General features: G+C 39.2%; 1 protein-coding gene and 1 long non-coding RNA gene across 5 annotated transcripts in view; one reads left to right on the forward strand and one right to left on the reverse strand.

The window, feature by feature from the left end:
• LOC127071732 (monocarboxylate transporter 10-like) overlaps positions 1 to 23,804 on the forward strand; it is an 86,843-nt gene that overhangs the window by 19,623 nt on the left and 43,416 nt on the right. The window lies entirely within an intron of this gene.
• Positions 1 to 23,804, reverse strand: part of LOC127071759 (uncharacterized) — a 79,056-nt gene that overhangs the window by 11,026 nt on the left and 44,226 nt on the right. For 2 of the 3 annotated variants that reach the window (XR_007785215.1, XR_007785213.1), the window contains exon 2: positions 3,289 to 3,525. The exons of the other annotated variant lie outside the window; for it this stretch is intronic. This is a non-coding gene — a long non-coding RNA (uncharacterized LOC127071759). The remainder of the gene's footprint in view (positions 1 to 3,288; positions 3,526 to 23,804) is intronic. 3 annotated transcript variants of the gene reach the window in all.

Consider the following 23,804-nt stretch of genomic DNA (forward strand, 5'->3'; position numbering starts at 1 on the left):
AAATCGTTCGCACGAGCATTCGCGTCGCTCGCGTTATTAGCCCAAGGGTCGTTTTCGCCGTCCTTCTACGTTTTCTCGTCTTTTCCTCTCTTCTCCGCGCGTGAAAATTCTCTACGGCACTTGTCACAACAGGAGAAAAAGTCGAAAAATAGGAGAAAAACGTGAATCACCGCGCGAAAATATCACAATTTTTTCCAACCACGATTATCAACCGCATTCTAATTCGCTCGAGAATTTCTTTCCAAGATTTCTTTCGTCGCAAACGCCACCTTCTCTTTTCCTTCGGATCGAGACCACTTTCGAAACGAGTTCGTAGATTTGAAATCAACGAGAGATCGATTATGGAATTTATGCAATTATTTAAGTACCCACGTTGTCTAACTCGTTATCGTAGCATTTTTTGTTAGACGAAACACCGCGCTTAATTTTGATATCACCGATTTCTCTGAATTTTCAATATCTTAATAAGGATTTTAATCGAAAGCAAACATAGCCGATAAAACGTGATATACTTGTTGCATGATAGCCGATCGACGATGCATCAAGAGAGGTCGAAAAGTGGCTGCGATCGAATATCCGTACGTACGTTAGAGCGCAAAATATCGATTAGCGAAAATATCGTGCTGGAGGCGTTGGCACGAAAGAGGGTGGATTAGCAAGGAGGAAACGGAAACGTATGTATATCGGTTTCCTAGCTTCAAAGGCGTTGTTCGTCGTTGGAGTTTCCGTCCCTTCGTGTTCTTCGTTAAGGGAACAAGACGTAGATAGAGCTCTAGACGCAGAGAGCTCTCTCTCTCCTTCTCTCCGTTCGTCTCTTATAGCAGTTACCGACTACGATCGGATGCTTGTAACTTGCGGTTAAGCTATGGTGTCGGTTACGCGAGAAGGGATGTTCTCCGTTGGCTGTCGTAAAACGATCGACGGAAGCGTGCCATATATATGCAGGTGTTACCGAAAATCGTTTACGATTATCGAATTAGCACGATATCGACAGCTTTCAACGTAATTGAAAGACGGAACGCGTGTAAACGTATTCGCACGATATCGATCTATCCTAGACTCGCTATAGAAGTTGCATCTCGAATCGAAAAATTTATCTACTTCTTTTCAACGTTTTCCTTCTCTCTCCAAATGTATTGGTACAAGCGAGAAGAGATACATCAGTGTAACAAAAAAGAGGTGTGCAATATCTTTCTTTCTCTTTTTTAGAATAAAAATCAATTTAATACGTACGACTTACAACATGATTTTTGGTGAAAATCCGAGCCAACGAAGACGAAGCTACGTTTCAATCGTCGAGATATAATGTAAGAGGATGTAGATATCTATTTTAATTCATGGAATACTCTCGAGAAAACTCTCCAATATACGTATACATATACATATATATATATATAGTATATATACGAATATATATATACATATATATTTTTTCTCTCGGTAAGATCTCCCTTGCTTTCTGCTACTTGTATCTCGATAACACGAAGACGTAATAATTTTAATGGTATCGAGATTTCCTCCAAACGATACTTTTTAAATCTCTCTTTCTCTCTGTCGCAGAGCTAACGTTCTTAAGGTATCAATTTCTTAAATCAATTTAGTTTTTTATATATATAAAATAAGAAAAAAAAAAACGGAAGAGGAATAAGAAAAATACGATTCTAGATTACGATTCTATGGAACGAGATTAAAAAACTGGTGGGCAAATTTTCTCGAATAAATTCGTATAATAGTCGGTCATTATTATCACTAATGACAGAATTTAACGGCTTTCGTTTGAGTTACATCGTCCTTTACACCCCCGCAACCGCAGATCCACATTCCGTTTTTCTAGTTTTCCCTTTTCTCTCTCTCTTCGTTCTCTCATTTCTTTCTTTTTTTATACGTTGCGTCGCGATTCCGTGAACGAGCTTTTACCGCGTGCTTTGCTTCGCCCACATGACCTTTCCTTCCCTTTTCCATTTTCCCCCTTTCTTCTTCGTCTTTTTTTCTTTTCTCTTTTTTCTTTCAACGAATCTTTGCCATCACTAGACAAAATGGAATCGAGCAATAGAAAAGAATGATGAAAAAGAAAGGACCTAGTTCGTCGATATCTAAGAGAATAGATTCGAATACTACGATGAGTAGGAGAGAAGATGTGTGTATTCTTTTAAAAGCTCTATCGATTTTGAGATAAAGAAAGATAGAACGAACGAGCTTTTTCTCTCCGTGTTGACTCTACTAAAATACACGTACTTACCCATCTAATATTTATCTTTAAGAAGGTATTTTACTTAGAAAGAAAGAAAAAAAAAAAGAAAAAATCGTTACCGTTACGTTCGCCATATTAAAATATAAAACTAGAACGACATAATAAAAAATCGTACGGTTCGAACAAAAATTATAGTCTTCGAGTCTTCATAAAATTTGCTTCCATTTTTTGTTTTTTTTTTTTTTATTCCCTGAAGATAACGATACGATCTATTTAACGCGACAAAACGATCTTGACTCCTCCTCTTTCATCTCGTACTTGCTCGATGTAACGTGTTCTCCCTTTTTCGTGTCTGACGACCAGGATAGATCGTAAATATCGATTTTTATCGAGCGATATCCTCTCTCTCTCTCTCTTGCTCTCTTCTTTTAAACGCGATAATAACTTAAAAATTTATGATAAGCAACTTGGCCTTCGCTTCGTTCATTCGTTTTATGATCCATTTTGAACGTTGAACAAACTACTCGTACATTTTACATCGTTGTACTCTTCGTAGCTCTAGACTTGGAGAGTTAACGTTGGTTAATTTGCTCGCATACGTAGGCGTTTACGCAGCGAGCAACTATATACATACGTTACAGAGAGAGAGAGAGGAGAGATTGTTAATTCGTTACAGCGTCGCTTTATCGTCGACCATGGAAAACGAGAGGGCGAGAAGAGAGTTTCGAAAGGCAAACTTCGACGAGCCGTGGGGATCGTTAAAAAATTTTTGATGGTGGAGATCAACGTTCGCGATAGAAAAAGAGATATGGTACACCTAAATCGATTAGAAAGATTAGAAAATAAAATATTTGTACGCGTCGCGACCTACGTGACGTAACAAGTCGATAAATACGATATAAACGAACCATCACCTATAGAGACAAGTTTACGTTTCTAACGATCGCAAGGTCTTCGCGTGTTTATATTTTTCGTTGTAAAAAAAATTAATTTCGATAGCGCAGTATAATAACAGGGACGATACGATACGAGTAAAACTCGTCTGAAAACAAAGATTTGCATGCGCCGAATATTCTAATTATCTTATATATACTTACGTAGCATCGATCCGATCGATTATCGCCCGTTGAATTGGACTCATAAAAAATTTGCAATGATTTTCACGAGAGTTCATTATCGCGAGTGGCAGATTCTTGGTAAAAGTTTCCTCGTAAAATCGTTTATCTCGGACTTTGGTAAACTGGTCGGTGGTCTTACAGCAGATCGACTTCCATTGTTCGGGTACAGGGCTTTAATACCGAAGGACGACATCTGTCGAGGGAGTGACACTCGGCCTGGAACAATACGGAGATTGAATTATGAGGGCCGAGGGCTTGTCCTTTGTCACCTTCTCTTTCTATTCTCCATCTTTATCTCTCCCTCTCCATCTCTCTTGTTCCGACGTACATACATATGTAGGTGGTGGTCGGTGGTCGGTAGGTAACTGGAGTGTTGGTGCGTCGGTGTGAGTTCGCGTCGAGATCTTTTGTCGGTTCCTTTGTGAACCCTTTTACGATACATCGTGGTACACGAAAATGGCAATCGATAGTTGTAAAAGGATAAGGAACAAAATTCTCTTTCGAAGAGCGATCTATGCTCGCATCGCAAGAGAGTACGAACGAGAGAAAATATTACGTATATACGTATGCGTGTTGGTGTTTACAGTCGACAGGAGTTTTCAAAATATCCTCCGTGTTAACGCGTCCGAGTACAACGCTGGAATGAAAGCTCTCCGAGCCTGTATCCTTGAGTTACCTTCAATGCCCCCGGCCGTTTCTCGTTGTTTACGTTGAGGCACTTGTCGAGACTTCCAAGAAGCCCAAGTAATCTCTGGACGTACGCGCACGTGACTCAAACTTTCATATTAAATATCGATCGTGAACGTTTCTACTCGGGATACGAACAGGTATCCAACAAAAAGCGATCCCCGTTCGTACGAGATATCCGTTCGATTCGATCGATCGTCTAACCGAGACGCAAACCGAACCGAAAGTTCATCTAAGCGATTTAAAGAAAGAGAAAAAAATCAATCGCTTTTTTTCGAAGCTTCTCAAGATAATTTTTTGTTTAAATCGTAAAACTGGAACGGCCGAGGAATTTTCGGCTCGTCCTACGAGCGTAAAATTAATCAAGACGAGTCAAGCTTTTTTTCATTTACATTTTCATTCGCATTTACATTTTTCATTACGTCGCAAATCCGAACCGATATCGGAGAGCGAATACTATTTTAGAATTTTTTATACGATTATCTCTCGACAATGGTATGCAGTGGATATTGAATGAATCTCTGTTCTGCATCATGAAACCTCGAAAATGCAATTGGTTGTGTCACATGAGATTCCTCTCTCGAACGATGTAATTTATTTACAAAACCACGAGGAACGAAGAATCGAGCTCACAGAGAGAAATCCGGTAAAAGCAAAGCGTGTCGCGTAAAATCCCTAAGGAGATGCGCCGTAATATAATTTTTCAAACTTCGAAAGCGTATCGCGTAGCTCGAGAGTCTTAATATCGGTGCATCGATATCGTCGTCGTGGTTGGGTAAAGCCGCGCGTTTTAGATAGGAAATTGGAAAATTTTCATGTAAACCGTGCGACGTGTCGTGTTAAGTCGGTTGCTAGTAGACAAAAAAGAAAAAAGAAAAAAAAAGAACCGGATATCTATCGGATATTTTTCGAGGTAAAAAGGAAACTCGGTTGCTTTGTCTCGATAAAGATTATTTTTTAGTCGTTTGGACGATACCGCTTAACGCGTTAAAAATTTTATTACAAAAAAAAAAGATGGAAAAGGAGAAAAAATATTCTCGTATATCCTGATCGGAAAGCAAATCCCTTGTATACCGGGGAAACCAAAGTTACGCCAACGTTCGATTCGGATACTCAGGGTTATACGGAAATCCTGAATGGGTCCTGGGCTTTCGGTACTTCAGAGAAATTCGCGGGAAAGTAGTTGAGTTCGATATGCCTTGCCTCGAATGCAGTGCTCCAAGTTCCTCTCTCTCTAACTCGTATCTGTGTAGCCAAAATCATCCAGCCATAGATACGATCCTCCTCGAGTTCGAATAATTCACGATTAATTCAAAAATTCATCGAGTCGCGCTCTTGATGCTTTAACGAAGCTGCACGTTCGATGCGTATGTATATCGATCAACGAGAGGATAGAAGAGAGAAAGAGAGAGGGGAGATAGATACGAAACTCTAGAACAGAAATTTGCAAAAGTTGGTGGCAAAGGCTAATCGATCGGGATCGATATTCCGCCCTCATGTGCCTGACCGACTTTCTCTCTCTCTCTCTCTCTCTCTCTCAGACGAGCAGAAGCCGACTCTTGTTAAGCTGGAATATCGCTGAGTGCGAATAATTTTTGTTCGTCGCGGCAAGGTGGCTGAGTTGGCTCGACGTCAAAAAATTTCATCGCTTTTGAAGGAGCTTTCCGAAAGACGGATGATTTTTAATATATATATATATACTTTTTTTTAATCGTTTATTTTTGACAAGGAAAAAGAGAAAGAGAGCAGACGAAAAGTAGGAGGATAAGGAAAACCGTAATTAGGACTTATTTAAGGCCAAAACTAAAACGTCGACTAGCGTCAGACCGGTATGTAAATTGGAACGTTTACGTTCGCTCGTGTAACGCATATGCTGATGGGGTTGCAGAAATTCTCGTGGACGTGGTAAGCGTGACGACGGTCTTTCTCCATCCCCCTTCCGCCTCTCCGTTCTCTTTCCGTCGCGCGGACAAGCGGAAATGCGAGGGAGGATTCGAGAATACGTTCGCATAAATCGCAGATGCAACGGCACGAGGTATTACAGTGGCCAGAGAGCTCGGTCGGAGCTCGCGAGCACTTTACGCGTCTTGCCTTATTCAGTGAACGTTCTGGAGTAGTCCTACCAACAACAACGTCCATCCGATTGTCTTCCTACTCGATTAGACTAATGCTTTTCTAGCCAATGAAAATGGAAATCCTTCGAGGTTGATTCGATCTCTCGCTAACTCCTGACCGCTCGGCTCTTTCATCCTTTTTTCGAGGAGAAAATCTTGGGAAATCCTTTGGGAATTTTTCGATTAAACGATCGAAAGGAAGCTTTAGAAATATTCCATAGGAACTTTTTACCATTCTCCAAACTACTAAGTAAAGAACGCGAAGAGGGTAGTAAACGTTAAAGAGCTTGGAAACTCGAAACTCGATATATCGCTCGATTTACTTGCGCAAGGAACGGGTTTCTACGAACGAACGAAAAACCGGCTAATGAACCGTCTGTTCCAGCTTTTTATCAAGGAAGACGAAAAAAGAAAGGAAGAAAGAAAGAAAGAGAATAAAAAGCATAAGAGTTAAAAGGACAAACGATGCGTTAAGCTCGTCGACTGCCGGCAGAAGGAATGTTTCGTGGGTGGAAAAGACGCGCGTTTTTTGCGCGGATTTCCGGATACTCCGAATAATCAAAAGGTTAAGCGCTAAAATTGGCATGAATATTAAAGAGGTTGGTAGCGAGATAACGGAGAGAAAAATGAGAGAGAGAGAGAGAGAGTCGACGCGTATGCCTCGATTAAACTTACCGAAATATCTCTCTCTTGACGGTGGAGTTAACGCGTAATATATATTCTTTTAAGATCTAGATCCTCTACGAGGACGAGAGAGATAGAGAGAGAGAGAGAAGAAGGAGGGGAAAGAGGAGGAGGCGGGGGAAACGAGGACTAGGACGAGGACATCGAGTCGAAGTTATCGCTCTGCGGCTATGGACGGGCGCAAATGGTGGAGGCACGTTATTATCCCGAAGGATTAATTTCCAACACGGCACCGTGCTCCAGGCCGACGATTCTCGTCTAATTGCCGCGATCCCCGGTAGTGCGAGCTCCGGATCTCAATGACAATCGGAGCACAAGCGAGAGTATGAGAATGAGAGAGAGAGAGAGAACGAGAGAGCTCTCACATCGACGTTCATTGATAACCAAGAGTTCGAGCTACGCGTTCGTTAAATTTTTCCAAAGTCTCCGCTTTCTCGACCTCGTATTCCCACTCGTCGCGTACTACAAACTTTTCATTGTAATTTACGAGGGTCATTGTTAATTATTCGTAAGCCCAGGCACAAAACTTTACCCCTCGAGTTACCGTAGTCATGCGCCACCACGCGCCATCGTGCTTTCTTTTTTCCTTTCCCATAAAATACGAACTTGTTTCCTAGCATCGGAAGTAACGTTAACGATGATTAATTCGACCAAAAATGCATTATGACCGAAGATAAAACATACTTGCTGGGATAGCTCGTTAGACAATGCTCGAATTAATCTTGTCCCCCATTCGTATCTTCTTATCGCGTTAGAAAATTATCAAGTCGGTTTCTTCGGTGAAAAAAGAACAAAATAGAAAAAATGTTAGGATCATTGAATTTGTTTACGTAATTACTTGGACCATTTCGGTGATTACCGGGTCATGTAATCATTTATATTACCTTAATTGCGATTAAATAGGATCGTAGACAATAATGTTCCCTCGTACGCACGGATAAACGTTTAACTATAAATGATCTCCACTGTGGCATTTAATCCTTGAATTTTCCAGAGGTAAAACCCTTTCTCTCTTTCCCCCTTTCCTCCCCTTCGTCGTTACCCCCTCCTGCAGTCATAAACAGAGGTATCGCGGTTTCTCCCTAATACCAGAGTATTAAGTTTGAAAGAAATAAATGGTTAGCTCTGGAAATATATAGCCGCGTTTTCTTTATTTTCAAAGCGAGCTCACGACGTACCCGGTGGTGTTTTGACAAAAGCCACGTTACCATGGGTTTATTCGCTTTCTCGTTCTATCGACTCGTATTAAATAGGAGACGAAGAAAGGAGAAAATAAAAAAAAAGAAAGAAAGAAAAAAGAAAAAACATTCCAGAAAAGTCCAAAATATATAGCAAAGGGAAAGAAAATTTTCTCCGCTGGCGACTTTTACGAATCGTCCTACCCGAGCCGTTCGTTGCCACTCTGCTTTCCCAGTGGTCCGATCCACAGGTGCGGCTACTTCTCGACGCTTAACATACAAATGAAGCTAATGAGACTAATGAAACTAATGAAACTTGTGGAAGGTTAATGAGTAAAAATACGAGATTCGCATTTTTCTTGTGGAAAATACAAAGAAAAACAGGGGAAAAGAACGAGAGAAAAAATATTATGAGAATAGTAAAGTCGAATTAAACAGAAGATTTCTCTTGGGTGAGAGATGTAAGTACGTTGCTCTTGCAAAAAAAAAAAAGAAAAAAATACAAAAGAAAAAGAAGAAGAAAAAAAGAAGAAAAAAAGAAGAAAGAAAGCCGATCGGGAATAAGCACGTAAGCGAGTCGAGTGAGTCGATTTTTCCATAGGGCCGGGTACGAAGAAGTACTTTCGACGAAGAAGAAAGAAAAAGAGGAGAGAGGAAGAAAGAAAAGAAAAAGAAAAAGTGGAAGTCGACGTTCGAGACGAGGACGTTCGAGTTTTCGATCGAAACGGACGAGTAGCGTGCAAACTTGTCTCGTACTTCGTCTCGCCATTCATACGTGTTTAAACTGCGGCACTCGTGACGCACACGTCGCCAATATTACGGAAGCACTTGAGAGAGAGACCGTGAACAAGTAGTAGAGGGGACCCGCCTGGTACACTCTACGGGGAACGATCGAACGTGAGCATAATTCGAACGAACATGGAATAAATATATACACATATATATACGTATATATGTATACATATATGCAGATTACGCGTGCATGCGCGTTAGGTATAGGTTTTATACCTACTTTGTATGTACACGACATAGGGATATATTCTAGGGATATATCTATATCGACACGGAACAAAGTAATACGCATTGGGATGCCGATAGAAGAGCGTGCAAATTAGCTGTCTCGGAACATCAATCGTCGCCGATGACGATGCATCATCGTCCTTGTCCTCGCTTCGCGAACGCAAATACCAATTTTCCTCGTGGATTTCGATCAAGTTGATCGACGTAAGTCTTCGAGTCGAAAAACGGATGAAATATATATCTAACGCGCGAACGCCTTCTGCTTATATCCGCGTTATATCGGCTTATCTCCGAAGAGGATAAACCAGATTTCTTCCGGCTACGGTATAACTTTTGTTTCTCGGAATACATACCGAGTCAAGTTTGTGCAATAGGATAAAGCTTGTTAAGACGACAGGAAAGCATTGTTCCGGATTAAGCCTGTCAGATATGTATTAGGAGTTGGAATATGTATCGCAGGTTCTCTTCAAACGTGTCACGAACAAGAAAGCACTCGACCTTATCCGTACCGATCGTCTGCTTTGAAACGGTGATTAAATGTCGTTCGAGAAAGTGAGAGCGTGCTTCGACATCGTATCTACTACCAGTTCCAATTGTTCTCTCTCTCTCTCTCTCTCTCTCTCTCTCTGGCTCAACTTTAAATCGAAAGAGAATTAAATAAAGTTCTGAACGAAGTTTCATTCTCTTTCTCGGTCTTTCTCTCTCTCGCTCATTCATGGAAACTACGCGAAGCTAATCTAGAAAGGAATCGGTAGTCTTTTCCCAGCTCCCCGATCGCTTTCACCTACGTGTCTTTGGATTTAAAAGCCACTAACGTGTAATAGCTTTCGTTGTGAATTCTTACCCGGAGATTTCTCGAATAAAAACGAAAGGAAGTGGTAGAGGTCGATAATTCAATGGACACAAGTAACGTTTCTTCCTCCTCTCTTTTCTTTCTTCGAGCTTACGAACGTATCCCTTCTTTTTCTCCTATTCTTTTTTTTTTTCCTTCAACGTTTCCTCCTTTCCTTCCTTTTGACAGATAAGCATCGATTCGAATAGAAAATTTCATTCTGTAAAAAGAATCTCATAAATGCAATACGTCTCTTTTCATGATGATCGATTTTCGTTTCGTCTACGTCTACCGTTTGAGTACATCAGTATCCATCTCGTATTCTTTCCATGAGTTAAAAAGAAAGAGAGAGAGATAGAGAGAGAAATTTTCTTGAAAAATACGAAACGAAGAATGCAAGACGAATAAGTACGATATATATCTCTGTACGCGAGTAATGCAAGGGATCTGCTCTTTGCCTTTTTCTTAACAGACGAGAGTACGCCGTAGGAGACGAATCGAAAAATTCATTGCTTTTTCCCCCCTCGCTCTTCTCTCTTTCTCTATCCGTCTATTATTCTTATATCTAAAAATGGATCCTTTTTCTTTCGAGAGAAATCGATAAAACCAAAAACTTATCGAGGACGTTTCGTTGTGTTTCCCAATATGACATGTACTCTTATCGAATCCTGAGAATACGATTCGCTCTCGAGTATACGTAGGATAACTTCAATTTCTAATCAAATTCCGTCTATTCTTATACGGAACGATCCAAAGAAAAAGAAGTTCCTCGTTGTTTCTCAATCCGAAAAAAAAGGAAATTAGCCTAAAAAGAAAAGTCTCGAAAGAGAGTAATCGGTTATTAAAAGATCGCTTAGGAACTTTCGGTCCATTCCGTATATTCAAAGGGTAATTAAATCTAACCGAAATGCGATGTGTTTGATAGGATCCCTTTTCATCCTCCATAAGCAAAAGAGGAAGAGAGAGAGAGAGAGAGAGAGAGAGAAAGAGATTTGCGCTCGACAGAGCAAAGATTTAGGTGAACCGGAACGTTCGTTGCCTCTGAGCTTGTTCCTGCTAAAGCTCTTTAAAAGCTTGCACTCGCGTGCAAGAGAGAGAGAGAGAGAGATAGAGACATAAAAGTACAAAAAAGTATTCCTCAATGAAAAACTCGTCTTTCCTCTAAAGATAAGCTGTATATGGACACGGAAACCAAAATCGACACCAACTTCAAACGTCGATTCGGAAGTAGAATAGCCAAGGAAGATGGCAGAAGAGAAGAAACGGAAGTTCGTCTATCGGGGACAAGACTTCTACCGGAAGTTCACGTGAAACGAGGGAAAAGAAAAAGAAGCGTTCTCTCGCAGAAATTCTCAAGGATATTCTTTGCTTTTTGTCCCGAACGGAAATTATTCTCGAATGTTGCTCCCTTCTTCCCGATGCGCTCGAGATTTCTTTGCTATGGCATCGAAAAAAAATGTTTCGAATAAAATAGAACGTTTTTCTAAAACGGAATCGATACTTTCCGAATCACCTTCCCTTCTCTCGTACTTAATCGCTCTTTTATTTGAATAATCATCGGCATCGTCAAACTTTTACGCCAACTACGTTTCCTTCCCTTTTGAAAAGTCGCGTTGCTCGTTAAAATGTAAAGGTAGAATGAATTACGACCGACTTTGAGCCTTTAAAAGGTCTTTCTTCTTCTCCTCCTCCTCCTCCTCTTCTTCATCTTCATCTTCTTCTTCTTCTTTTTTTTCTTCGTCTTAAACATTCATTCACGTTCCACTATCTCGCAAAAACTAAACTTACTTAATTTTCGACGATAGATACAGTTTCCGACTAGCCGTTATCGATCTTGAACTAACTGAAGGTAGGAAAATGATGTCGGGTTAATACAGATGATTTGTAGAAGGATCAACGTTATTAGCATAACATTATGTTCGATACAAGCCATTCATGCGAACCAGACTGAAATCAAGATACAATGTATGTAATACTAGTATGGGGGTAAATAAGAGCATCGTATTTACATATATGTAATACATAATGTATACCTGTAAACATATATATATATACAGACAGAGAGAGAGAGAGAGAGAGAAGGAGAGAAGAGAACCCGTATTCCCGGTTGAGATATTTCGGGCTATTCTACTGGCTACGTTGCTACAGCGAAAATCATATCGCAATCTCAAACCCGTAACATACACATAACGCGGTCAAGCTACCACCATAACTCTCGTATCAAACGACTCGAATTTCAATTATTCATATATCCTGATACTCGAATAATTGGCATAGAAAATTAACGCGATAAGAATAAATAATTACGAGAGAAAGAGCGACAAAGAAACAGAGAGAGAGAGAGAGAGAGAGAGAGAGATTGCTGAAAGTAACACGAAAATCGCTATTAAATAAAAAATAATCATTATCGAATAAAAGGCAATATAGGAAGAACTCGATGATGCGTGTAATAATCAATTTGCCGAGAGAACGAGGCTGGAATTTCAAATATCTACGTTCGGAAAATTCGCATTTCTCTCTCTCTCTCTCTCTTCCTCTCCTATATACAAGGCGGAGCAAACAACTTTGATCACTTTGAATATCTCTGTCCTCTTTAGAGATATCTTACACCATTATTCTCCGCTTACGTTACACCGTTATTCCGCGCTTACCTTTCACCATTATTCCACGCTTATCCTGCGCTTACTCGGCGTATTTGTTTCAGGTCTCTACGACTTTTAGTTTCGAAGATATTTTCGTGTCAATGAAAGGCGCGACTATAAATACGCGATGTAAGAAAAAAAATTACTTCTTACACAAACAAACTGACTCGTTTATTAATTCATTAATTCATACAACCTGCATCGTTTTCTTCTTCTTCTTTTTTTTCGGAGAATAATAAAAAATACAGACGAGCAGACGTTTGAAGGAATCGATTAGAAAAGTTAAGTAGAATCGTATAATTCCGATCGATTGATCGAATTATCCACGAACGACGTCGTTATTACGTTCCCTTCGTCCCTTCCTCTCCTCGCGTATTCGAGTACTTCCCTCGCATTTACGAGGATGAATACGAGGTTCTGTTTCTCGACTCATCGGTGCATGGCTGTAACGTATAAGCGAAAACAAGTCCCGGAGGAGTGCGTCGATCCCTTCCTCTTCTCCTTCTCTATCTATCGTTCTATCTCCATCTTCCTCTCTTCGTCTATCTCTATCTCTATCTCTATCCCTCTCTCCTCTTCCATCATCCCTTCTAGCTTCTATGCTTATACACGTATGTATCCAGCGAAGAGGCGCGTACCACGCGAGCTTTATGTCGCTCTATCCCTTCTCCTCCCTTTTTTCCCTCCATTTCTCTCGGCATTCTTTTTCCGCATTGTTCCATGCTGCTAGATCTTCGTCGATGAGGCATCATCGCGCTCCTAACAAGGATTTCAACGATGCCTACGTACAGTCATTGTTCGCTTGCACGGAACGAAATGCTGAACACATTTTTTGATCTCTCATCTCTTTTATCTCTTACCCCCTTTTTTTTAACAAACGCATTTCCTCTTTCTTCTTCTTCTTCTTCTTCTGCCTCTTCTTCCTTTCGTAAAGACGTCGTTAGCGAAAGAATTTAAATATTTACACGTATAATAGCAGTTGATAGGAAAATTTAGATTCCAATACGCGAGAATCGGTCTTGAGCGATTTGTCAAACGACTACAAGCGTGTTAATAGACCGATATATCCAGCCCAGAATAGAGATCGTAGCAATCCCTACACGAGTAAAATGGTACTTACAGGTACTCTTACACTAACGCATACGATTACGTTCTCTCAAAGATTTCGCTTGAAATCCTGCCAAGATATACCAATTATGGAAAGCGAGAGAACAGAATCGCTAGCGATTTCTTCTCGATATAACAGAAACGACGAGTATCTCCTTTCTCTTTCGATAGTTTACAAACGGAGGAGAAAAATCGATCGCGACGATTTATCGAACGCGTTCGCGAGCTAATTTTCTTGGGACATTTATTAATTATTATAGTCAAAGTTCGAGTTAAGAGTTTCGCACGAAAGAGGCCTTTCATCCAAAGTTTCGTGAACAATAACATCGTACCAAAGTCGGTCCATATATTTCCGAAGGATAAAGATCGAACTTTGATTCTCATTATCGCTCGGATTAGATCTTTACGCTCGATCTATCTCCAATGGCAATATATATTAGAAAAAGAGAGAGAAAGGGAGAGACTCGAATCGTGGATTAAAGCTTATCCGCCGATCGAGAGTTTACGTGGAAAAAACATCGTATTCAGCAACATCGGCTCGTTCGTTTTTTTTATCCTTTTCTTTTTTCTTCTTCTCCCTTTTTTTTTTACAGAGCTCTTCCGCGTAAAACTTGCCGATAGAAACGGTCTCACTGTCGTAAACGAATCTATTCAAGGGCTTGATTGATCTAATAGAATCACCATTTATCGGTTTCTACACTTTTTGCCACATCTCTCTCCCTCTCCTTCTCTTTTGATTAAAATATTTGTTTTCTCAACTCTGCGTTGCATACGTGGAAAAAATATTGTGGATATTAAAATTGATTTTTTAGCTTCAACTTTTGTTTTTTTTCTTTTTGCTAAAAAAAATGTATATTTGCGAATATCGAAAAGATTTCGAGCCAGGGTAGGAGTAACGAAGGAAACCAAGCGGAATGGAAGAAAATAAAAGTGGATAAAGAGAGATAGAGAAATAGATTCGTCTCTCGTCGAGCTATTCTCGCAGAACGTTTCGTCGTCGAGCGACTCGCGCTACAATAAACAGCGTACGCGTCTCTACGGTTCCTCGACTTCTTGCTTTCCTTTTCCTACCAACGAGAGAAACGTCGACTGTAACGTACTACGATTTGCGGGAGTACAAATACCTGTCCTGGATTATTTATCGGTCTTTATCCCTTTCCAAGAAGAGGAGAGCGGAGCTTTGCATTCGTGTGCGACGTACATCCGAGTTTGCCAGTTGTATTTTGTCATGGCGATTACGGACTGTAGCGTGCTTTGTAATTTCCTAAATATAGATTTCAACGTAAATGTAACAATACGCGTGTACATATATATATATATGTATATATGTATATCAATAATCCGAAAGGAGATAAAATATTATATATAAGCGAATAAATCGTAGAGAATAAAAATGACTTTCCTCAAAAATGCATAAAGGTATACGAGAAATAACGGAGAGCAGCGAACCGTACGACGACTACAGTCGAACTGACTTTGACAATGACTCATATTTCTTAAGAGGCTCTACGTACTTTAGAACGATCAACGGTGACCTAGAAATCAAAACAAAACGAGTCTCAGGTTACGCCTCGCTTATTCTTTTAGCAACGACCTTAACATTAGAATAATAAAAGCGTACAACTTTGAAAACATTTTCGACTAATTGAAGGAACAAAACAAATATTTTACACAGCGTGTACAAACAAATGTTAACTTTCTGAATATTCTTTGGAATATACATAAATTGCGTTAAAACATACGCTCGAAGAGAAGAAAAAGAACGTACGCCGTGAGATCTGATCGTTTTACGAGACGTTGTTTAAGAGAGAGAAAAAAAAAAGAAAAAAAAAGAAAAGAAAAACAAGAGAAAAACAAAAGAGAAGAGAAGAAGAAACAAAAAGAAAATGAAATTCTTATTTACGGCGTTGTTTCGTTAGAAAGTTTCCTTCCTTCCTTCCTTCTTCCTTCCTACCTACCAAAGCACCATCCACGCGGGCGAGAATTCATGGGACTTGGAAAAATATAAAAATTATGTTTTGCCTCTACGCGACCAAGTTTTTTCTCGCTTGCTTCTCCGCAGGAGTCGGGAACTAGATAAAATTTGTCCAACGACGCGATATTCGCGTGTCCAACTCCGTTATGCCCCGCCAACGGAAAGAGAAATACTCGTTTTATACTCGTTCCTTCAACGAGAGAAAGAATAATGGGAGACGGGAGATGCTCGAGTTGATTGAATTTATGCGTATGAATCTTCTTGATAATCGTCTCGAGGGTTTTTGCCAAGAAAATTTGTCGTAGCAAATTGATCGTCGCTTTTTAACTACGTATTAAATATATCGATAACTACAACGAGTAGTAAGTAAAAAGATCGATCGCAACAACGATCGCAATTTCTACGAGCTTCTTTTCTTGATAATATCGAGATAACAATCATTGTCTTATTAATAATGATTGGATCATTATATCGTCGCAATTTCGAACGGCTTCATTTATTAAAGAAAATTTCCATTATATCTTTCGAAACGGCATTATTTAATCAAGTTGGTGAAACGAATTAACAAATGATTTAAACGTCGAGATTATTTATTGCGAATGTACGTATATATAGAAGGAACGATCACGCGATGAGAATTTACGGTGAGACCGCAAACGGATAAAATATGTTAAAAATGATAACGGTAATGTCATCAATTAGTCGCGAATGAAGCGAATCCGTGGTCCGTTCCGTATCATTATCAACCTCGTTCAGACAGACTCGGTATCAGAGTGATACGTTCTTTGAAGAGAGAGATCGCGTGATGAAAAGAGAGAGAGAGAGAGAGAGAGCGAGAGAAATGGTTTCGCGTTTCTCGATTCACACGATCCGTCGTAAACGTTTCGTTTGGAAACGTTTCTAATAATCCTCACGAAATATCCCTAACTCTCTGTAAAATAATATTTCTTAGCATTAGTTTTACTTGCATCGATATAATTATACGACACTCTCTCAATTCGATTGGTAATACGATTTGCTATGATCGTAGAAATTATGTTAGTACAGATGATACGATACGACAAAAAAAAAAGAAGAAAAGAAAAGTAAAAAATTTGAAATACGAACGAACAAGAAAATTTCTGTTCGCGAAACAAAATTAATCCTATTACGAAGTAGTAGGTATTACATTGCATCGAAGTATGATAACGTTGGAAATAATTCGTGATCCGATCGAATGTACATGACTTTTTTATATTTCCATTATCGAATCATTCAATATCGATATTGAAACACGCTCGATAAACCGTACTAATTGATTTCTTCGCGCTGTTACGTGACACTTTAACAAGCTCTGAACTTGTAACGAAGCTGTTAAACGTCATTTTCTCTTTCTCTCTCTCTTCCTCTCTCGCTAGTATAATTACGTGAAATGCAATTAATATGTTTACCAGAAATTTATCGAGAGCCACGCGTTATACTTGCTCAGTGGCAGAAGTGCAAATGTAACTGGAATACGACAGAACCGATGTCGAAACCACAGAAACCGAGGCTATCGGGGATAATCGCGACGAATCAGAACGTACGTGCATGTGGACGAAGAAGACGAATTGAATTTCGAGAGAGTGAGATAGATAGATAGGTAGAAAGAGAGACAAAAAGAGAGAGAGAGAAAAAGTCCCTCGCAACTTTTCCTTTCCCGACCATTCGACCGATGAAATTCGATTTATTCGGTGAGTTTATTCTTCAGAAACGTACAAACGACTTCTACGTGGGAACGAAACTAAAGAGAGTTCATCGATCGACTATTAAAATCTATACGCGATTATTATACAAAGCCGACGATTATTACGTTACAAAAATTGCTCACAGCTTCGAGCTTTTTGTAAAGCGCGTTTAGAACGTTTAATCGAGTATCTACGTATGAACCAAGAGAGAGAGAGAGAGAGAGAGAGAGGAAGAAAAAATAACCGTAATCCAAACTGTAGTCCCGAAGGGCTTCGTTTGGCTTCGAGAGAGCACGCTACCAAAAGCTGCTTTCCAAAAAACGAGATAAATCGTCCAAAATCCGACAGTACGATTTACCACGTGTAATACTATTTTTTGTCCTCATCGGTGTCGTTGCTTTTCTCGTTTTTGAGGAGAGGAGAGTACATTTCGACGAAAAAACGACGGAAGAAAAACGTTTTGTAAATTGTGATTTTGCGAATTATATTTCTCATTTCTTCGAAAATAATTCGGCTTCTCTATTTTTATTTCTCCCTCTGTCTCTTTCTCTCAGATTCGTGTTAGAAACAAAGACATTGCATATGCATAGAATTTATATCTGACAGCACCGATGAATATGCAAATTCTATAAAAAAACGAAACTTAAGCTTGCTATTCGTACGACGTACGACGCGATCGAATAAACGACGATTCGAGAGGTGACGACTCTTTTTCTCAAACGGCCGACCCTTTCGTTTCGCTGTAATTTTTTTGTTTTTCTTCTTTTCTTGTTTTTCTTTCTTTGATCTTAAGCGAATTCAGAAAAGTGCAATTTCACGAAAGTCCTCGTCTTCGTGCACATGGATACGATACGAGCGCGTGTATGCGGTACCGAGAGATAGAAAAATTACTTTTAGGAGACTCTCATCATCCGTCTGGACCACCATCCGTCGTCTATAGAAAGAGAGAGAGAGAGAGAGAGAGAGAGAGAGAGAGAAAGAGAGAAAGAAACGACTGGCATGTTCTCTTATATAGACACTCTCATCCGTTCTCTTCTCGGTACCCTCATACGTACTCCTCCAACCCTTTTTACCTTCCACTCTGTTGTTTTTTCCCTCCACAGGCCATTACACAACCCTCGAACAAGATGCATCCGATGCAATTAGTTTTACGGACTTTTCACCGACGAAGGATCTTTCTTTCTTTAACCACCTCTTCTCTTTCTTTCCCTTTCCTTTCAATTTCTTTCGATATATCTTCGATCTTCAATTTGTATCGACTTTGTTAGATCCTTTGAAATTTCAACTATTCCTTACGTTCTTGACGTACCTTTATACGTAATGTCAAACGTTTTCAAATTCTTTATTCCGACGAAACTTTCGATCGTTTCGCAAATCGTTAGAATAATCGAGAAGTTGCAAACATTCGACGAACAAGAGTTACAACGTTTGGAAAGTTCGTAAAGCGTTCGATATTTCGTCGAGGTGTCTAAAACGTGTATATGAACCATTCGAGCAAATTCCTCTCTTCGAATTAGGTCATGAATTCGGGCAACGTCGTCGTCGTCCTCGTTGTCCTCGTCCTCGTCCTCGTCCTCGTCCTCGTCCTCGTCCTCATCCTCGTCGTCGTCGTCGTCGTCGTCGTCGTCGTCGTTGTCGGCAGTAGCAGCGGAAATTTCAATAGGTAGACGAATGGACGAACGGACGTGTCCGACGGTGAATCATCGACTATTAGAATGGTCAGGAATCGAGACTGAAGTCGATCGAACGGGGATCGAAAGTTCATCCAAACGAATATCCCTTTTCCTGATCGAAAGGAAGAGTAACAGGTGTCAAGTAGAATAACGTTATCTCCGATTTCCTCTTGCGATTTCGCTTGACGAACGAGCTCATTTCGAGATTTTGTCCATTTTTTTTTCCAATTAATAAATAAACTTATCGAGTTAAATGATATCGACGAAATGAATTCTCTCGTTCTCTCGATCGAGCTCAATTTATTCAACCAACAAATAACAAATTGGAAAATTCAAAGCTTCATTCGCTTCAAAGTTCCATTCTTTTGTTTCGATTAATTCTATCGAAACTCTCGATCTCATAAAAAAATATCACGGACTGATACTCCCGCGTATAATATATTTGTTTTATAAAAAAAAGCTTGCCAAACAAAAACTCGTAAAAATCTTAAAAAAATGTCGTAGATATAATGCGCATATCCGGTTCTTCTCTTTCATCTCCCGATCGTTGAATTTCAACTCACGTTTCATCGTAACCTACGAGAATGAATTACTCGATGAATCGTACGAGTGCAAACAAAAAACAAAAAAAAATATATAAAAGAATAAAAACATGCCCAGGCACGTCGCTGAATTGCAACTGCCATTCCGTTTTTTGTATATTTTAGAATTGTTTTCGAAAACTGCAAAAAAAAAGAAAGACCTGCATAGAGGATATTATACTTTGCATTCGTTTACTAACAAACTTGTTTTGTCTGGTATTCTCTTTGTAACATGCGCCGTACCATTACGACGTACAAACAATATTGACTATCGCATTTTATTTGTTTTTATCTCTTTTTAAGTATTTTATAAATTTCACTCGTCGAATCATAGATATTATATTTCAATGAGAACGCAAATGAAATCCAATTCGGTTTGTTTATTGTAAACGTTTGACGATAGCGAAACAAGAACGATACATAAATCTTTTATACGTTGAAGATTCGCGAGAAAGATGGTCGACCTATTGACCCAAATATATAATATCTCGGAGGAAGCTGCTCGTTACAAACACTTATATACATGTGATTATCGGTCACCTGTATAAATTGTCTGAACTCTGCTGGATGTATTGAAAAACAAAAAAAAAAAGAGAGAAAAAAAAGAAAGAGAAGAAGAAGAAGAAGAAGTCCAGTTCGACGACCTATTCTTGGAAGTTGCCGTTGGCCTACATAAATTCTTAGAATCGAGCCACGAGATAAACCTTCTACCTTTAAGAGAGTAGAGATCGCTTCCTTTATCTCGCCTGGTGAAATTAAAGAAGAACTATCGATCAAATCGAATCGAAAGATTCGATTGTTGTTGTTGTTGTTATTGTTGTGTATTCTTTGGTAGGAGAAAGGGTTTTGAGTTTAATTAGGTCGAGATGATTTCGATCTCTCTCCGACAAACGCAAACGCGCGCACAGACGCGCGCAACTACTCTTAGACCACTCGAGCCTATTCTAAATTTATACGGAAACTTTAGAAAACCTTCATTACTTCCTTCCTTCCCTTTTTTTCTTTGTTTTCCACCCCTTTTTCTCTCTCTCTCTCTCTATCTCTTTCTCTCTGACTTTCTATACACCTTTTTAATTCGCATTCTCGCTTGCATTCGTTCGAGCAAGTTCTCGAAGAAAATCTAATTTAAAACGATTCGAAACAATCGTTCGAGGGAAAAAGCCAAGGAAAGTGCCTCGGGCGTAAAAACATCCACCTTCGTTCTTACATTACATCATCCCAAAGTAGCTCCAGTCGAAGAACAAAGTAAGAAGGAGGAGAGAACAGAGAGAAAGAGAGAAAATGAAGGGGAGAAAGTGAGAGAGGGAGACAGGAAGAGAAATAGAGCTACAAAAGCGAATCAGAGAAAATGCACTTGCTGGATTAAACTCTCGTAGCCAGTTTTATATATATATATATATATATATATATATATATATATATATATATGTACTATTGAAGATCGAAGTCATTCTATACTGAAACTGGGCAAGTTTTTCGTCCGGTGCCATCATTTTCATCCTGTTTCGCGTAGGCACTTTGAGTAACCATGAAGAAGAAGGCAACAACAACCGCAGCAGCAGCAGCAGCATCAGCAATAGCAGTAGCAACAGTAGCACGTAGAGATTCATTTATTGAAAGCACGTAGCCGCAATATCAACCAAGAGCAAAAGCAATCGGAAGAAGCTTCTATTTGGACAATGTTTGCCCACATACTTTTGTACCGAGTACTTTGACGATAACTGGTATGATTAAAGGAAACACGAAAGAGAGAAAAAGGAAGAACGAGAAGAGTTTGGTCCTGGACCAAAAACATGTATCTTTCGTCTACTATTAGAAGATCAAACCTTCCATGATATGGGATATAACGAAGAAAAAAAAGACATCCCCAAAAGCGTTTTCGTTCGAACAGAAATATATATATATATCATTTATATAATAGCTTTTCATTTTTTTGTACAACGTATACAAATATAATTGGTTTCGGGCTCGTTTCTATTAAATTTTAATTAATATCGGGATACCACGTTCGTCAAATTTTAATTGCCGTGTAAAAAATAACGATACATAACTGGTTTTCAAATGGTTGATCAATGGAATAACTACTACCTGTATATATATTTTATATATATATATATAGCGTTTAGATAAAGAATACTAAAATCGTACGTACATATATTTATTTGAGTAGGATAGTCACGATCGATATGGAAATAGCTTGTGTGAAACGCAACACATTCACACTGCGTAAATTCGATACTTCGTAATCTAGTATGGTCTATCAAGATAGAGAGAGAGAGAGAGAGAGAGAGAGAGAGAGAGAGAGAGAGAGAGAGAGGGAGAGAGGGGGGGAGGAGAGGACAGGAACGGAATTAACAAGAGGGACCACTTTGAATGTTGACACTGTCTCGATCTACATCTTGTTTGCGTATAAGTTATCGAATACCTGATAAACTACTACCAAGGTGAATCTCCTCATAGGTCGCGATACTCGGTTGACCGCATCGATGAGATGGTATGCTAATTAAAAGAAAATATTGTTTCAACTCCGCTAGTACCTATTGATTTTCGTTTTTGCAAAGGACATAGCAAATTATTTGTATTTGATAATAATTCATCGTCGGATGTATCGTACGACGATTTCACTTTGAAAACATGTAACCGTAAATGCGTTTGTTTCATAAACAAAAAAAAATAGAAAAGATAAAGTAAAGAAGAAATGAAATAAACAAACGAAACGAACATTTTTTTGTTTGATACGTAGAAAAATTATGTCGACGAGTCTGCGAGTACTCTGCTAGGATCAGAGACCCAGACAGTTGATCGTTAATTATATCCCAAAGACACCCTTAACGCTCTCTCTCTCTCTCTTTCTCTCTCTCTCTTCTCTCGTGTTATAATTAGCCACATTCATAGACTCGAGAAGTACGTTCTAGAGAGAGAGAGAGAGAGAGAGAGACTTTTCCTAATTTTTTTCCTACTTTTTCTCTCTACTTTTTCTTCTCCGAATCGAAGACGTAAAAGAAGTTTCCATTGAACTTCTTTCTTACTAGACGAAAAATCACATGATTATCTATCTCCCCTTTTTTATTGTCCTTATTGAAAACCGACGTCGCGAAGATCAAAACGAATGGAAAATAAATCTGACCGTTCGAAAATAATATCCGCTAAATTGAAGAAAGAAGTTAAAAGGGCAATTACCATGCGACAGGCGTGCTACTTCTCTTAGAAGAGAAGAACGACGAGGTTAATTCGAGCTTTTCTCTCTTTCCCTCTCTTTCGATTTCAAGCTTTCTTTCTAACGATCCGTTTCTTTCAATTTCCTGAGGGTGCCTGGATAGGTGGAAACGTTGAAGGGAGAGAGAGAGATGCTAGTAGAAAATTGATAGTAAAGAGTCGTCTACGTGTCCGAAGATTACCTTTGACTTGGCACGATTTTCGATCGATTAGACACGGCCGAAACGTATATCGTACTTTTCACGAAACTTTGATCAACGAGATTACAAGATCAATGAATTATCTTTTTTTTATCAATTTTTGATAACGCGAAGGTCGAGGAAAACCGTAAAACCGATGAAATTCGTTTCAGTCGTTACTAATCTCGGTGACTTTTTTCGGGAACACAGGTGGAAGGTTGCCATCGGTGAAGGAAGACATTAACGTTGGACGAAAAGAAAAAAAAAAAAAACAAAGTAGAAAGATCGATAGCAAAAAGAGAAAGAGAAAGAGAAAGAGAGTAAAAGGTTCGTTCGGTGTGAAAGTTTTCTTCGATGTTCGAATCGATCGATCGCACCTGGCACTCTTCAAACTTTTCTCGACGATAGACAGATCTGATAGATTCGGAAATATAGATTCCAAGAGTTTCTAACAAGTAGACATAAATTTGTCCAATCCTCGAATATGTCTCATGATTTTCAGCTAAGCTAAACATCGCTGAAAGATCTTTCACAGAGGGCGAGTGAAAAGTTTTCAGATGCTTTAAAAAATCAATTACTCTTTCGTCAGATCTTTCTTCCTTTTCTTTTTATTTTGTAAACTAATCCTTTTTTTCTTTTTCACGTTTTACAAATTGCGCGAAACTACGTGTCCCTAAGAAGTTCTTTGCGATCCGAAAAAGAGAAATATTAGCTTAAAAAAGCTCGGGGAAAGAGTAATTGATTTTGAAAGACTCGGGAACACTTTCAGCCCTTTCCGTAGTTACTTAAACGATTTTCAAAAAACGATATCAAAACGCAAAATGGGAGATGCCATTATCGAAGATTTGTAAACGTATGAAAAATCAACGTCACCTTAGGATCCCGCAAAAGCTCGAGCACA

This window comes from Vespula vulgaris, chromosome 23 (assembly GCF_905475345.1).
Source record: "Vespula vulgaris chromosome 23, iyVesVulg1.1, whole genome shotgun sequence".
Lineage (NCBI taxonomy): Eukaryota > Metazoa > Arthropoda > Insecta > Hymenoptera > Vespidae > Vespula > Vespula vulgaris.